This window comes from Balaenoptera musculus, chromosome 6 (genome assembly GCF_009873245.2).
Source record: "Balaenoptera musculus isolate JJ_BM4_2016_0621 chromosome 6, mBalMus1.pri.v3, whole genome shotgun sequence".
Lineage (NCBI taxonomy): Eukaryota > Metazoa > Chordata > Mammalia > Artiodactyla > Balaenopteridae > Balaenoptera > Balaenoptera musculus.
The window spans coordinates 6,097,810-6,115,166 of NC_045790.1; the positions used below are offsets into that span (position 1 = coordinate 6,097,810).

General features: G+C 39.2%; 1 long non-coding RNA gene across 2 annotated transcripts in view; it reads left to right on the forward strand.

The window, feature by feature from the left end:
• Positions 1 to 17,357, forward strand: part of LOC118896692 — a 149,534-nt gene that overhangs the window by 85,332 nt on the left and 46,845 nt on the right. The window contains exon 6 of one of the 2 annotated variants that reach the window (XR_005020251.1): positions 10,365 to 10,725. The exons of the other annotated variant lie outside the window; for it this stretch is intronic. This is a non-coding gene — a long non-coding RNA (uncharacterized LOC118896692). Of the gene's footprint in view, positions 1 to 10,364; positions 10,726 to 17,357 lie in introns of those variants that run through there. 2 annotated transcript variants of the gene reach the window in all.

A 17,357-nucleotide genomic window follows, 5' to 3' on the forward strand; every position in this document is an offset into this window, starting at 1 on the left:
CAGGGCTTTCGATTCTCCTTAAAGGAAGGAAGAGACCACCCCCCGGGTATCACCACTACCGTGAAGATTCGATGAGAATGAGTCTGGTTCTAAAGACGGGCTGGCAGATTTTCTGTAAAGGGCCAAGAGGGAAAATTTCAGCCTCAAAGCCCAGATGGTCTCTGTCATAGCTACTCAGCTCCGCCATCCACAGAACAACCTTTGGTATTTTGTAAACGGATAAGCGTAGCTGTGTTTCCAATAAATATTTATGGACAATGAAATCTGAATATCATATACATTTCACGTGTCATCAACAGTCTTCTTCTGACTTTTTCCAAACATTTAAAAACATCAATACCATCCTTAGCTTGGGGGCCATACAAAAACAGATGGCAGGCTGCATTTGGCTTGAGGGGCCCTAGCGTGCCACCCCTGCTCTAAGCTAATACAATATTAATTCTAAAAGGCCCAAGACATTAGAGTAGGGAGCTTTCCCTTTTAAAATAGAGTTGCTCTAGTCATCTCTTACATACAAGAATCGTTTCCCTCCCTTCCCTCATTTTCGGTCAGATGTGAATATGGTGGCCTTTGGAGTTCTAATCCTGTGAGAATGGGGTGTAGCAAAGGTGGGTGATGCCGGGCCCGTATCTGCTCCCTCCTCGCCGTCCCCACTCCCGTCCTCTCTGCTGCTTGGTGCAGCAGGCCCGGCCTCTGTGTGAGGCTTTCTTTGGCTTCTGTGAGGTGCCTTTGGCCCGTGGGAGGTTGTGCTGGAAGTGCTGAGGCATTAAGGTCCCTTGGGAGGAGCCCTTGGCCAATGACTGAGAGAGTCGGAGGGTAAGTATCCCCGGTGTGGGTTGTCCCGAGGGATGGTCTGCATCGCCTCTCTGGTTCTCAGGGCGATGGGAGCCCCCGTTGCTAACAGCCGCAACCTGCTCAAGAACATAACCTTGATTGGCCTCCATCCTTTCTGTTTCATCCCGACTTCTCTCCTGGCGCTTCTCAGGACTCCCTCCCAAATAAACAACCTGCTTGCTAGAGTCTCAAAAGATGGCACATTCTTAAATTCAAAAACAGCCTTTTGTAAATAATGAAGGCCACCGGCCTAGGTTGTAAATCTTAAATCCTTGCTTTCTCTAGGCAGAGCCGGCCACCTGTCCTTCGATTATGGCGGGGACTTTTTCTCCTCTTTTGATTTTGGCCAAAGGGCAGAAATCAGAGCTACTTGGCCCTCTGAATGCTTGCTAACCAAAGAGCATTCTGAGAAGTGGTGTGACATTTCCACCCAGGTCACACAGGTTGTTGTGCCCCGTGTGCTGTGACACATGACACAAGAAAATAGGCCAGAGGGGACACTGTGTCCTCCACCTCCTCCCCCATACCAGCCTGTGACATGTCAAAGACTATCTCTATGACAGCTCACTTTCTCTTTTCTGTTGTGAAGTGTAGGACTGGGATGAAGAAAAAGGATACGGTCTCTTTGAACTCCAAATCCTTGATAACTTTTACTCCGCGTCTAGCCCATTACAGATTTTCTTACTGCCCTCTGCAACTCTGGCCCATCTGCTGACTTTTCTTCCAAAGCACCTCTGCTTTATGGTGCTAGAATAAACTATTCCAAAAAACAATTTTTAAATCTTTATTAAAACTCTTTAAGAAGTAGTTAAAAGTTTCCCCCCGATAACGCCCTCACTCTGGATCTTTCTTTCATTAGCAGGAAGCATGGATATGCTTTACTAACATCCCCTCTACTGGATCCTGTTTTTGAAAAGTACAACATATTTACTACTTATGGTGTAAGTGGAAAAGGAATAGGGGTGACCAGAAGCCTTTTTAAGGTAAAATTTTCTTGAGGAAGGAGAAATAAAGTGAATAAGTGCAAAGGAGAGACATTACGATTACATTTATAGCAGCAAAAGGGGGTGGTGAAGGATCTGAAATCATTAAATACAGAGTTGATAAGGTAGAAGGGTTATGTTTACCTAAAGCCAGAGACACAAAGAGAAGCAAATTTATATTTTCTCAAAAGTTTTTATTTTAATAGAAGGCCCTGCCAATACTTCAAGTTGAATGTCGGATTTTAAAGAATGTATGCTTGAATCATTTTCACCTTATTAACTTCTAATCCCTATGAACATTAAATCAATGTTTACTTGGACCGAAAATTTCTTAGGTACTTTGGCATAGAGAATGATGTGAAAGGCTAAGGTGAGAAAAAGGAAGACCAGGGATGGACCAGGAATTATACTTTTATAGGCTGTACTTACACAATTCAAAGTGAAATAGATGCATTCATACAGTTTAGAACTTGGCTTTGAGTCTACACTGAATATGGCCAGTTTAGTTCAGCAGGTGATCAAGATGATTCAGGACAGAAAAATACAGTTAAGAATAGTCCCATGTCTATGATGAGCTGTGTATTAGATGAAGTCTTCTCATTTAACATTGCTACAAATAAGAACTTGGAAGGATCGATCGATGGATTGTCTTCATTCGTGCTATGTATAGGCCCAGTGCTGGGTGTTAAAGTACTGTGGTTACTAAGATGTGGTCTCTGGCTTAAGCAGCCTCTGGTGATTTATGAGCAACACCAAAAATGGTGCAGGAAAGCCCAAGAAGTCCCTTGTGCTCTTTGATTGATTCCACTGCAATGTGGAAAACCTATGGTGTGGTCGTCGCTTTGCTTGGTCATAGATTCATATAGACTCCATCCATCCATTCACTCACTCACTCAATATTTTTGGATCACATACTATAAGCTAGATATTGTGCTAAGTGTTTCAAATGTCCGTGGGGAGTTACCCTCTTGTCTTTAGAACAAACCAACACTGAGATGTAAGGATACATTAGTAATCCTTGAGCTCCAGGAGTCATTAAAATTGAATTATGGCATTATTGAGTCTCGAAATAATCCATACATGAAAGTTAAATTATGGAAGATGACAGTCTTTGAGGACTGCTTCCTGACAACATATCACTACAGTCACATGAAGATGGGGGGTAATCTGAAGACAGGACATCCTCTATATTAGGTTCAAAGAATTAGTCACCAACTGTTGCTCTTCATAATCTATAACATCCATGCATCAAAATTCAGCAGTGGTTTTTCAAGTTTCCTACTGGTCATTTGAATAACCTTGCAGATAAAGTGTTTTACATTATGGATGGATGTCCACCACCTTAAGATCACTGCGCATCTCACTCGATTGTTCCTTGGGATGCCCAGCTGCACCTCATCATATATCACCACCTTTCAGCCGGCTCTGGTCACCCTATCTCACACTTCATCACATCCTGCATTCTTTGGGAACTCTCTGCTCTGTTAAGGAATCTGTCTCCATTGTTGCCTAATTCATTATTCCCAAACCAATTATAATTTAATCAGACTTTATTGGTGTCCAAATTAGTTCTTTTTACTGTATCAAACCAGGACTATTGCACATTATCAAAAAGCAATATTTTCTATGACCAAATGTGGTCAAGAAGTATTAAATGATACTACGTAGTTTCTGGGCTTTATTCCTCTCTATATTGATTCTATGAACTTGAGCAGGCAACTTACTATGGAGCCTTTGTTTCATTAAACAGAAAGAAGTTAAGATACTTGCTGACTGCCCTGTTGAGGTGTCCGCGTTATGAGTTGGTCATATTGCTTTTGGTGATGTTAACTTGAGCAGGTTATTACTTTGAGCACATTTCAGAGTAGTGAGTGTCATTTTTTGGGGGGTCACCTTCTTACCTTAAACAGCTACATAATTTCCTTCATTCTGATGACCAGTCCAGGCCGAGTGTGAACTAATCTGGATCATTTGAAAGACAACCTCTATACAAAATTAAAAGACCGGTTGTTACATGATTTACTGTTGATTTAAGTAGATTTTCCTGAGTGAATTATTCCTTCAAATTTTCAAGGCAAAGTTGCCAACATATATTTTATTATATGATGGAATTGGTCATAGCAAATGTAATATTTTTATTTACAATCATTTCACTTTTTCCATTCAGATTCTCATGTATTCTATACGTAATTTCTCACTCTTTGCTATTATAATGATCTCAAATTACCCAAATAGATTTTCCCATCACTCTGTGTGTCTTAATCTGTTCAGGCTGCAAAATACCACAGACTGCATGGCTTATAAACAACAGAAGTTTATTTCTCACAGTTCTGAAGGCTGGGAATTCCAAGATCAAGGTGCCAACATGGTTGTGTCCTAGTGGGAGCACTGTTGCTTGTTCATAGCTGGCCATCTTCCTGCTGTGTCCTCACATGATGGAAGGGTCAAGGGCGTTCACTGGAATCTTTTTCTTAAGGGCATTAATCCCATTCATGAGGGCTCCACCCTCATGACTTAAGCAGAGTCATGCTTAAGTCATCCTAATACCATCATCTTTGGGGGTTAGGATTTCAACGTATGAATATTGGGGGGACACAAGCCCTCTGACTATAACATCATGTCCACTGGAATCAAACGTTGTACATTTAGAAGTTCACCCTCCCCACAAGGTTACTGCAATTCAGTGTGTTTCAGTGGGGTTTGGTAGAGCCTTGGGGAGGCCAGCCAGCAATTTCAAGATCTAATGTGAAAGGATCATGATCTCTGATCATCTCATTTCAATAATTCTAGAAGTTGTATTTGTAGATATATGGTATGTCTCATTGGTGTGACTAGCTCATTATTCAATTAGCCTTAGTGAATATTGAATTTATACTATTAAAGCAGGAAAAACATGCTTATGGGGCATTTAAATTATCATTTGGAGAATTATTTATTACTTAGAACAATATTTCAGTTAAAAAAATCAAACTGCTGCAAATTTAGGACTACTGACTTTTACCAAGTCTTCCTTGTGTACCTCGTTATTGCCTAGGCTTAAAGCATGATATTAATCACATATGTTACAATTAAGCAGGCAGGTGTGTGTGATCAATTTTTAATTTTGTTTTTATTTTACTCTGTGGTGTGTGGAATTTAAGACTTTGTTTATTCAGAGGATGATGAGAAAACCCTGCCTTTGGGGTACTCCATAAAAATTTACAGAAACAATGCTTTTTTCTTTAGTCAAAACAATGCATTTCATTGACTTTAATGACTACTTGAAGTTGTAATTGGTTTGCCCTTTGAAGCACTGTGGTATTTGTTAGTGGTTTTTAACTTAAGAGATGCTGGTCGATATACAAATGGATTGATAAATCTTGACAGATGTTAGAAACGGGCATTTTCAATTTAATTTCAGGAATCTGAGAAAACAAATGTTAAAGTGCAAAATAAGAGGATATGATGTTATATAGTCAAGTATACACAAAATCATACTTAGATTTATCGGGTGTGACCCAGAATGAGAACTGTGTGAATTGTAAAGATTGAGACAGGCACTGTGGCACTGATATTTATAAGTAAGCAATGGAGGGTGCATCTAGAAGAATTTTGTGTAATCTCTGACTGCCAGTAGACATAAAACTTTATGATTGGATTCAGATGGAAAAGGCAAGATGACTTGACTGATGACTTTTAGAAGGTCCATAGCCAGTCTATGATAGCCCACTGCCTACCAAGAAGACCAAAATGTCACCTATACTTACTCCTTGCTCAGCAAGCATTTCTTGAGTCCCTTCACCATCATTCACAGGTGATGGAGATAGAAAGATAAATAAGACACTCTCTCCCCTCTAGAATGGGGCTATATGGAAATAATAATAGTAGTAGTAGTCAAAATAATAATCATCATTTATTGGACACCTAAAATATGCTCCCTACTTAAACGCAGTTATCCCTAACACTCTGATTCTGCAAAGCATCATTTGCTCCAATTTGTCAACAAAGAAACAACCCCGAAGTGGTTAATTAACTTGTCTGAGTCACAGAGAGCGAAAAGAGAATTTGGATTGGAACCTTGTTCAGATCCCAAGGTCTAAGGTCACCGTTTTGAAAATACATGGGTCAGATCATGTAAGTCATTTAGGACATTCCAAGTAATTTATATTTTATTCTGAAGGCTACTGAACACTGCTGATTTTAAACAGCCTATGGCATGCCAGGGTTTGGGCTTTAGAGAGAAACTTCTGACAAGGATGGAGAATGGGGTTGAGACTGGAGGTAAAAAGCCATGGCAGAAGTTAAAGTGGGAGAGGATGAAGTCCTAACTTAAGACATGGCAGTGAGAATGGAAAAGAAGTGGATGGATTCAAGGCATATGCCAGAGGGCGTGGGTGCAAGGATAAGGCAAGGATGACATCCAGAGGTCTAACTTGAGAAGCCAGTTAGGAGATGGTGCCATTTGGTGCCATTATCGGGATAAGAAATACAAAGAGAAGAGGGGGTGAGATTAGTTTAAAATACTGTATTGAAAAATCATACAAGCTTATTATAAAAATTAGAGCAGTACAAGAAGGCAAAAAAATGAAAGTTAGATGTTATGCCAAATCTTAGAACTCAGAAACACTCATTACTAGATAGATAAATTACAGGATTTACTCAACATGAGATCGATGATTCTTTCCTATAAGGGATATTAGTTCCTAAAATCTCCCTCTAAAGTTAAGACAAAAGATTCTGATACATGTCAAGAGTGATTCTGGTTTGGTGACTACACATTATATATCTAAACAGTATCCTAAAGATTCAAGTTCAGTTTTTAATGTGCTAAATTTGAGGTGTTTTGGGGACGTCCATACGGAACTGTCCTTCAGTCAGATGCATTTGTGGTCTTGGATCCACAGTGAGATCAGGGCTTGGATGTTATCATATAGGGGGAAGTTGAAACCCTGAAGACGTAACACTGGGTTAGCAGGTAGAATTGATGAGGGTTGAGGATACAGCCTTTGAGGGACTCAAATATTTAAGGAGTGGGAGATATAGGAGATGACTCTCCATCTCCATCCATTCCTTATGTAGAAGAAAAACAAAGAGATATGACATGATAAAAGCCAGTTGAGAAAAGAGTTTGAAAAAGTTGTCCATAGCATCAAATGTCACAGAACAATCGAGTAGGATAGAGTGGATAATTATCCAGGGCTATAGCAATTTGGGAACAGCATGAACGGCAATTTGGTCTCATTGAGAATGGTTTCTGTAAAGTGGCGGAGAAAGAAACCACATTACAGTGAGTGAAGAACTAAGTGGGCCGCAAAGACCACTGTTAAGAAAGTTGGTTGCAAAAGACAGGGGACGCTAGAGAGACTGCTCAAGAGATACACGGGGTGGAGAGAGGGCTTGTTTTTTCACATGGGAGAGGCTTGAATCCTATGGGGAGGGTAAAATCCAAAACAGAGGAAGAGGTTCAAGTATAGGCGAAAGCAGAGCTGATTCGTGGTGGAAGATGTGGATTGCCCCACTAGCTTTGGGCAGGAGGTGGGACATCTCATTCTCTGCGACAGAAAGGGTGTAGGCTGGAAGATATACCATATAGGAAAATAGTGCTTTAAGAAAGTTTTTCCTAAATAGCTTCTGTTTTCTATGTTAAGAGAAGGATAAGATAATCTACTGTAAATGAGAAAGATAGGGTTTGAAAAAGTTTGACAAGGAGTAAATGTAAGTGGTAAAAAAATTGTATGTGCTAACGGGAAAGGGAGCAGACCAGGGATATAGAAGGGACTGTTGCTTGTCCCCAAAGGCTTGATCAGAGTTGGTGCCAGATTTCATGGCTGTGTGATTGTCTTCACGGAACTTAGATGTAGAAGCAGAGTAGATCAATGGTTAGATTGACCCAAGGGTTTCCAGTCCTTATGCGTCAGAAGAGAGACTGACAAATTCAAGAGCCAGTAGATGCTAACCAAAGAATGTTTGAATATTTGAATAGACTGTGAGACTCGGGCTACATGGGGAGAGAAGGGGAGGAAGAAAAGGCAGGTTCTCTGAGATTGATGACAGGTATTGATAAAAGTAGGAGAGCGGGGAATCTGTAAAGAGAAAAAGTTGTGACTGGGATGTGGTGCGCTAGATGTAAGAGATGGAATACTTCCAGTGGAAATGAGAAATTTAAAACAGCCGGAAGCAATTTGCATATTTTTTCATGAGGGGAACAGGGTAACTGGGAATTCCATTGTTGTGGGCTCGAAATTGCAAACACAGCAGCTGTGGTAGAACCACATGTCTGTAGAGTGAAGACAACCTCTTTCTCCCCAGCTATCAAGTCTACAGAGAACAGTCCTTCTGGAGTTAGAGAGCTGGAGCTCCATTTGGGGTGATGGAGATGGAATGAAACCCTGTCATTCCAAATCTACTGCAGCTAATCTGAAAATCAACTTGTCTTTACTTTCAAACTAGAGTGAATTAGTTTTTTGCATCCTGCAACTTTACCGATTATCATACTAAGTGAAGTAAGCCAGGCAAAGAAAGACAAATATCATAAGACATGGCTTATACGTGGAATCTGAAAAAATGACGCCAATGAACTTATTTACGACACAGAAATAGACTCACAGATATAGAAAACAAACTTTTGGTACCAAAGGGGAAAGGGTGGGAGAGGGATAAATTAGGAGTTTGGGGTTAACATATACACACTACTGTATATAAAATAGATAACCAACAAGGACCTATTGTATAGCACAGGGAACTCTACTCAATATCTTGTAATAATCTATAAGGGAAAAGAATCTTGACGAGAATAGATATATATGTGTATAACTGAATCACTTTGCTGTACAACTGAAACTGACGCAACATTGTAAACCAACTATACTTCAATAAAAAAAATTAATTAAAAAACCCCACCAAACTAACGTGATTATGTGAAATGGTTGCTTTGGCCTCTTGTCACTCATGACCATGCTGTGACAGAACGCAGCACATTATACGGTGAGCACTGTAGCATCTGTCCCATTAGACTATGATTTCATCCGTGGCAGTGACTGCATCTTATTTATTTCTGAACTCCCAGTGCTTATCAGTGTCTGACATGTCGTAAGGATTCAGTAATGTTTATTTTCTCACATAGACAGAGATAATCAGGAAGACTTCATGAACTAAGTAGGTTTTAAGCAACTGGCTGTTCTTTTTTGTCACTGTTTTCCATATTTGACTTTCTCCCAAAGGATCAATATAGCACACAGTAGGTGCATAGTAAATATTTGCAATCAGTTGATTATAAAAGAGCATCCTGCCTTGATTGTAGAATTTTGGACATTGCTTTGTTGTTATTTCTGTAAACCTGCATCTGTGGAACTATTATATATTTACACAGATTCCATTTAGTTTTCTTAGTTCTGACCAAAAAACATGTTTTATTTCCAGAAAATATGCCTTTGAAATATGGCTTCTGCACCTTGTTGAAAGTATTTATCACACGATTCTGACTCTGATGGAATGATTTCAGTAGGAGTGGAATATCTCTGTACATTTATGGATCCTATGAGAGATCTAGGATGCTTGCAGACATTTAGAAGTTTACTGAGAACTCTTCTGAAAATGTTATACCCATTGATGCGAAGCTTGTCTACCTCACAAAAGTGGAAGGTTGAACCCCCAGTTTATTTTTATCTTTTTTTTTTTCCTTGACAAGTTCCATACCAGTCAAAATCATTGAATAATTACTCAGAGAGCTCAAGTGTGGTTTGGGTAAATTAACATGCCTGGGGGATCATTTGACTGACACAGGATGGAAAAAATTTTGCAATTTAAAAAAAGGTGGAAAAGCCATTTTAATTACAGGAATACTTGTGTACTGGCAACTGGAATGGCTAGTTCCTTTCAGGGGCACAAGCAAATGTCAGAACTTGGTAGAAAGTTTGGCTGGATCCTGTGCCATAGTCTTTGAGATTCTCTGCTCTGTTCTCAATTTTAGGGGGTGCTGCTCGTCTTGTCTTGGACCAAAGTGACCTTCTTTATTTTTACTGTTTGCTGAGAGCTCAGTATCTATCATCTATTTATCTATCATCTAGAGAAGTTTGAGGTATCCGGTCCCTAGATGTCTCATAAATATTTATAAAACTCCACTTAACACAGAAAGGGACCATGAGGGTGTGGAAGAGCATCAGCTGATTTAATTGTGATCCCGACTGAAAGTATTTCTATATTCAATGGCCATCACAAATAGCCACATGCTAATAATAACATCTTCAATCTTTTTTTAAAAAAATTAATTAATTAATTAATTTATGGCTATGTTGGGTCTTCATTTCTGTGCGAGGGCTATCTCTAGTTGTGGCAAGCGGGGGCCACGCTTCATTGCGGTGCGCGGGCCTCTCACTATTGCGGCCTCCCTTGCTGCGGACCACAGGCTCCAGACGCGCAGGCTCAGTAGTTGTGGCTCATGGGCCTAGTTGCTCCGTGGCATGTGGGATCTTCCCAGACCAGTGCTCGAACCCGTGTCCTCTGCATTAGCAGGCAGATTCTCAACCACTGCGCCACCAGGGAAGCCCTTCAATCTTTTTTTGACCACAGATTTTAAAACCCTAGTAAGGTAAGAGGCCTGATGTATTACTGTTCTACAGCAATTTCAAGATTTCTGGCACAGACTTAGTGATGAGACAATGCCCTGTGTGACAAACCAAGATAAATTGTTTCTTTGAAATCTGGCTCAAAACATCAGTGTTGGTTATTTGAAAATTTCATCAAATGCAGTTTAGATCACTTTAAACTTATAAACAGTACCCAGAAGGAATAGTCTCATGGAAAAGAAATATAAGCCTGTACCAATTTAATTAGCTGTTTTCACCATTGGCTTAAGAATCAACATTTACAGGTACAAATGAACTTATTTACAAAACAGAAATAAAATCACAGATGTAGAAAACAAACTTATGGTTACCATGGGGGAAAGGGCGGTGGGAGGGATAAATTGGAAGATTGGGATTGACATATACACACTGCTATGTATAAAATAGATAACTAATAAGGACCTACTGTATAGCACAGGGAACTCTTCTCAGTACTCTGTAATGACCTGTATGGGAAAAGAATCTAAAAAAGAGTGGATCTATGCATATGTATAACAGATTCACTTTGCTGTACACCTGAAACTAACACAACATTGTAAATCAACTCTACTCCAATAAAAATTAAAAAAATCAACATTTACATAGTGGGATATGTTTTTTTATAAAATGTCACAAAGTAAAATAATTATGTGTCAATTAATAGTCTCGATTTCTGAAACAACTGAATGTTTCCTTTTTCCAAGTTAAAGACTTTTCAAGAAAGATTTAAATAAGTATGCAATCCCAACCAGATGTTACTGTAATCCCTCTGAAAGAATAGTCAGTAACAATTTTTTTCATTCCTGATTGCTTGTCTTGTTGACAAGACTTTTCCGAATTCTTCTTGGATCCTAAGAAACAAAAAAGGGATTGGGGGGGGGGCATAAAATCTGTTACTTCCTGCTATTAAGTTAGACAGTTTGCTTTTGCTTTTTCAGATTTAGTTCATATACATTTTCCTAATGTGTCAGGAAAGCTGGGCTCACCTCATGGCTCTGGTTTCACCCCTAAGTGAGTGATTTTAGGGTCAATTTTTCCCATGTCTGCTCCTGGATTCTTATTTGAATCAAAACCAAGCTTTGACTTCACTTTTGGTGTTGCTGACTGCAAATTTCTAATAATCTACCTCTTCAACAAGTCTTCCCTTTTTCCTACACCTGTTGATGATATTCCCAAACATTGTTTTCTGTCCCCTCGACTTCTATTATAATGTATTTTTGTGCCATGTTCAAAGACGTCTTTCCAAAAAATAATCTTTTTTGCTACTGTTCTCCCAATCATAGCTCAAAATAATATTTCTTAATGGCTATAGGTGGCTAAGTCACAAACCAAACACGGTGTCTGGAGACAAATTTCCTAAAGTGAGCTGCTGTGTTAAGAGACCCATCACCTGTTGTCTCCCTAGGTGTTACGTGGTGACAGAGAGAACGATGAAAGAAACTAGCTGTTCATCTGTTGGAGCAGGAATTTAATAATTTCATCCTCCTCACAGCCCTGTGATTAAGGGTACCCTTATTTTTCTTACATTGTAGATGAGGAAACTGAGGTGTAAGAGGTTAAACAATGTTCCTCGGATCACACAGTGAGGAACTAGCAGATCGGGGGTTTGACCTTCGGTCGTTGCCATTTTGAGGACTGTCTGTACTCTTAACTACCACGTGCATCAACCCAACCAGCATTGAGAAACATTTTCAACAGATCATAAAAAGAACTTGTGTAATGGGAAAAGTCAAAGCTCAGCTTATGTGAATGTTGGGTGAATCCTCCTGTCTTATACAGTACTGTTCAACGATGCCCCAAACGCCTCCATTGTGTCCGGAGAGAAAAGTATGACCTCCCTGGAGTTAAACTCTGGGAAACCAATAAAAAGACTTGCAAGACATTGATTTATAAAGTGGAAGTTCAAGTTACTTCTGTAAAGAGAAATATATGTCTATAGGATTACAAATATTCATCATTTGGAGAGAGTTTTTTCTTTAGCAAGGATTCACTCAGGAAATCCATTTATATATTACAAAGCTTCTATAATCAGAAAAAAGAAACAATGTTCATAATGGATTTTTCTTTAAATACTGTAGCTGAATGATTGTTATGGGCTGACTTGTGTCCCCCCGCCCCCAGATTCCTGTGTAGAAGCCTAATCCCCCAGTACCTCAGAATGTGACTGTATTTGGAGATAGGCCCTTTAAAGAGGTAACGAAGGTGAATGAGGTCATATGGTAGGCACTAATCCAATAGGACTGGCCTCCTTATAAGAAGAAGAGATTAGGACACAGACACACGTGGAAAAGATGATGTGAGGACACAGGGAGAAGGTGGCCACGTGTAAGCCAAGGAGAGAGAGTCAAATTGCACGTAACTTGATCTGGCTCTTCCAGCCTCCAGATCCATGAGAAATAAATTTCTGTTGTTTAAGCCACTCAGTCTGTGGTGTTTTGTTATGACAGCTAATATGATTAAATTTTTTATTGTAGAATGATTTCCATCTTACTAAACAATATTGCAAAGTTAGAGTTTACCGTCTCTCAACAGCCCTGAGGATGTCCTGAATGACTTTTTTTTTTAAAGCTTAATTTATTCAATGATTTATGCTTGTGTGTATATCATAGGTATAGCTAGCTTATATATACAAGTGAGATGAATGACAGCAATGATACCAGGGATGGGAGCGAGGAATAAGGATTACTTTTTTTTTAAGATTTTAATTTAATTAATTTATTTGTTTTTGGCTGCATTGGGTCTTCGTTGCTGCGCACAGGCTTTCTCTAGTTGTGGCTAGTGGGGGCCGCTCTCTGTTGCGGTGCACGGGCTTCTCGCTGCAGTGGCTTCTCTTGTTGCAGATCACAGGCTTCAGTAGTTATGGCACATGGGCTCAGTAGTTGTGGCTTGTGGGCTCTAGAGCACAGGCTCAGTAGTTGTGGTGCACGGGCTTAATTGCTCAGTGGCATGTGGGATCTTCCCGGACCAGGGCTCGAACCCATGTCCCCTTCACAGGCAGGTGGATTCGTATCCACTGCACCACCAGGGAAGTCCCCTGAATGACTTTTAATCTACTTCCTAGATTCTGTAATTGCTTGTCTTTTACATTTTCGCTGGTAATAAATTATATTATTGCTTAATGATAGTGATTAGATTTGGTAAACACTCTAGGCCAGCACTGAACAGTTAAAATATAATGTGAACCATTAACGATCACAGTATTAAAGTTTCTAGTAGCCACATTAAAAAGTAAAAAGAGGCAGGTGAAGTTAATTTTTATATGACTGTATAGTCATATATGTTAAATCATATATATATTAATATTATATATGATATAGTCCAAATAGAATCCATTCAACATGCAGTCAGCATAAAACTATTATTATTTTCTTAAACAGTAATACAATATTCAAATTTATTCAGAACTTTTTCAAAGCATCACAAAAATATGTTCACCAAATCTCTACACAATATTTCTGTTTTCTGCCTGTTACATCTAAGGTCAATATTTTTCTTTTAAACTTTAGAAAAGTGTGCTTATTTTATTTTATTATTAGTTGTCCATTTTATACATATTAGTGTATATATGTCAATCCCAATCTCCCAATTCATCACACCACCACCACCATTAATAAAATTATTAATGAGACCTTTTACATTCGTTTTTTTTCCATCCTAAGTCTTCACACTCAGGGAGCTCCCTCACCTCCTCCCTCACCCAGAATTCCCTCACACGGACAAAAAAAGAAAAAAAAACACAACTCTTCAGATTTTACTCTTAGAGTGTAATAGGGTAGGCGGTCAGCAAGCAGCCTTTATTGGTCTTGCTCAGCCATTGGTCTGGCATCGTACTGGGCCCCGCCCCCTCCCATTCCTCTGTATAAAAGGAGCCCGAATTCAGAGTGAGGGAAGATGGTTCTTTGACACACCTGTCTGCCATCTTCTCAGTCTGCGGGCTTTCTGATTAAAGTCGTTCTTCCTTGCCCCAATGCCTCCTCTCCCGATTTATTGGCCTGCATTTGATGAGCAGAGTGAGCTTGGGCTCAGGGTCAAGAGCAGATCTCATTTTGGACCACATTTCAAATGCTCAGTAGTCAGTGTGGCTAGTGGATGGGACAGCTCTAGACCAACTGTTGAGAATTTCAGAGACACCTTTCTCCGAAAGCAGTGTATTATATTTGCACATCTTTTTAAGGCAGTGCTTCTGCAGGTGCCTGAGGTTACCTGTGGTATGTTGGGTTTTTTTCAGTTTCAATTTCAGAATGCGATGTGCTCTTACATGAGAGCATAAACTTGGAGTTCGGTGTACAGATTCCTACGGACAAAATGCAATAGGAGGAAGCCATCACCAAAGTTCCAATCAGGCTACGTTTTCCTAGGAGGGGTTACTGGAAACATTCCATTCCCTTCAGTAAATATTTATGAAATTGCCCACTACAAGCGAGGTATTAAGAGAGAAAATATGTGTAAGAGAGAAAACTCGTTAGTTTTCAAATTGAGTTATCTTAAATATTGAAACTCTGTAAATGGATTAAAGGGGAAAATGCTCCCATTTGTGGTTTTTTCCTCTGTTCTCTCATACACGATCTCATATATCTCTTCATAATCTTGGGAGCTTTATACAAATGAGTCAGCTGAAGCTTGGAGGTTTTAAATAAATTTTCCAAGATCACTTTGTTCACAACTGGTGATGTCGCTCATCCATATTTGATTTTAAAAGATTCGTGAGATGGCTAAATCTTATTCCAGTGCATGTTTTGTATTTGAGAAATTTCAAAGTAACGTGACGTGTGTATGAATTTTACAGAAACCATTAAGCCTAGCTCTCAAGGGCACGGATTTTGAAGTAGGCTGGACTCAAGTTCAAGTTCCTCCTCTTCCACTTAGAAGTTTTTTTATTTTTTAAACCTTATTTAAACCCCAGAAGCCTGTTTCCTCTTTTAGAAAATGGGCATTGTAATAGTTCCTATCTCGTAGGGTTGTATTAGGACTGAGTGAGCTAATGCAGGGAAAGTACACCGTGCCAGGCATGGGCTAATGACTCACCAAATGTTAGCTGCTTGTTCTTTTTTTTATCATAAGCAGTGACAGGCCTGGTACATGTTAACTCTTTCAATTTACAGGAATTTTCTCCACTACTCATATACATTATATATTTATATACAAAATTTGATTAAGCAGAGACGCCTGGAGTACTTTTCCATAATTAACCGCTCAAACCATCTTAGAGAATGAGAACAGCCCTCTGACGCAGACCTGACATTCACCAACAGCTGGTGCAGAGGACAGTGCTGATGTCCTTCTACCTACGAACTAAGAGTTTTATCCGACAGAGGTGGTGACCCTGATTTCTCTCTGAAAGATACCTGAATGCCAGCCAATGCTGCTTTAGGATCTGACACACCACCTGACCCATCTAAATGCAGATAGAGGAATAAGGTTTTTCAAAGGTCACATTGAAGCCATTCAAAGTGTTTTACGTGTTTTTGCTATGGCTGAAGATTGTATTAAGACAACTGTAACAAAAACAACAAAAATCGAAATGAACCGATGAACAAAAATAGAAAATGAAAGGGAAAAGAGAGCTTCTGTCCAGGATTGAAATTCTTCCACTCGTCAGTCTTAACCTTTTTGATAATTATATCATGTGTAGCAGCAAAGAAACAAAAGGGGATAAAGGTCTTAGGATTTATATTGATAAACTACGTGTGGTGCTCAAAAATGGCATGGAATATCTTGTTTAAGCTGTAAAAATATATTAGCGTGTCATGTTATCTTCATAAATTCTTCTCACACGTAGGGTGGGTGGAGTTCCCAAACCCCAAGGCACATCACCAATTTGGCTGGTCACTGCAATTCATCAATTGTTTTGTCACAAATTTGCAGGCATACAGTTGGGACTGAGGTATTATGATTCTAGAGGGTTTGATAATAGGTGAATTATTAGCTGTTGGGGACAGATTTGTTTCAGAGCCTTTCTGTGGCAGTCTCTCATATAGGAAGGCGATCATTCTCATGGAATTTGCTCCCTCAGACTTAAACAGATTCTGACTAGAGCTTGTAATTTTTTTCCCAGTAAAATTTCATTAGTGGTTAATCACGAAGGGTAGAGCTTTCCGGAAGTTCAGCAAGTGTGTTGAGAGTTCAAACATGTCAAATTTTAATCAGTCTCACGATGGAACAACCTTGGAGATTCTTTGTCACCATGTTTACACACACTTGTATTCCGTTCTTCCATGTATGATCACATGTTGAACTTGAGATTTGAACCTTTTTGGAAAACAAAAAGACTTTTAGAGCTTATTTCTTCTTAGGCTGAGCAATTTTACTTTTTGGTCTTTGAGTATTTCAACAGCATCTAACTTAGATAAGGATGCAAGAAGTTAAATGCTTTTTGTGGATGTTACAGATCAAGCCACATCAACCCAAAGTGTGCTTAAGCCTCTTCATTCCTTTCTAAAAGCTTCTCAAAGAAGCCACATGAGTCAGGGCAGATTAAGCAGTATCATCTCTACCTCCAAAGGTGTATACATTTGTGGGAAACTGAAAGGAGATAAGCCACAAAGGAATGTAATAAAGTTCTCAATAAATTCTCAAAGCTCCAAATTTCTATTTTAGAAGAGTTTCTTTATATTTAGGTAATTATTTTAGTTCATGCGTTGTCATCAACTCCAAACTTAGCTTGACTGCTAAAATATTATTAATTGCTCATATTTTTTTCAGTGGGGGTCGGAAGATATGCAAATAACGAAGGGTTTCCAAAAAAGTCAACACAAAATATAGTTAAATTGGAAGAATTAGATAATGAAACACATAATTTAAATTATGCTGAATCCAAAGTTTTGGCTAGGAATACAACGCTGTCAGACTTTTGTGCTGTTTTTCCTGTTTTACTGAAGACTGGGTTCACCTGAAAACCGCATCTATATTTTCCTAACTGGAGGACAGAAGGAGAATATCAGACGTGAATTAAAGAAGG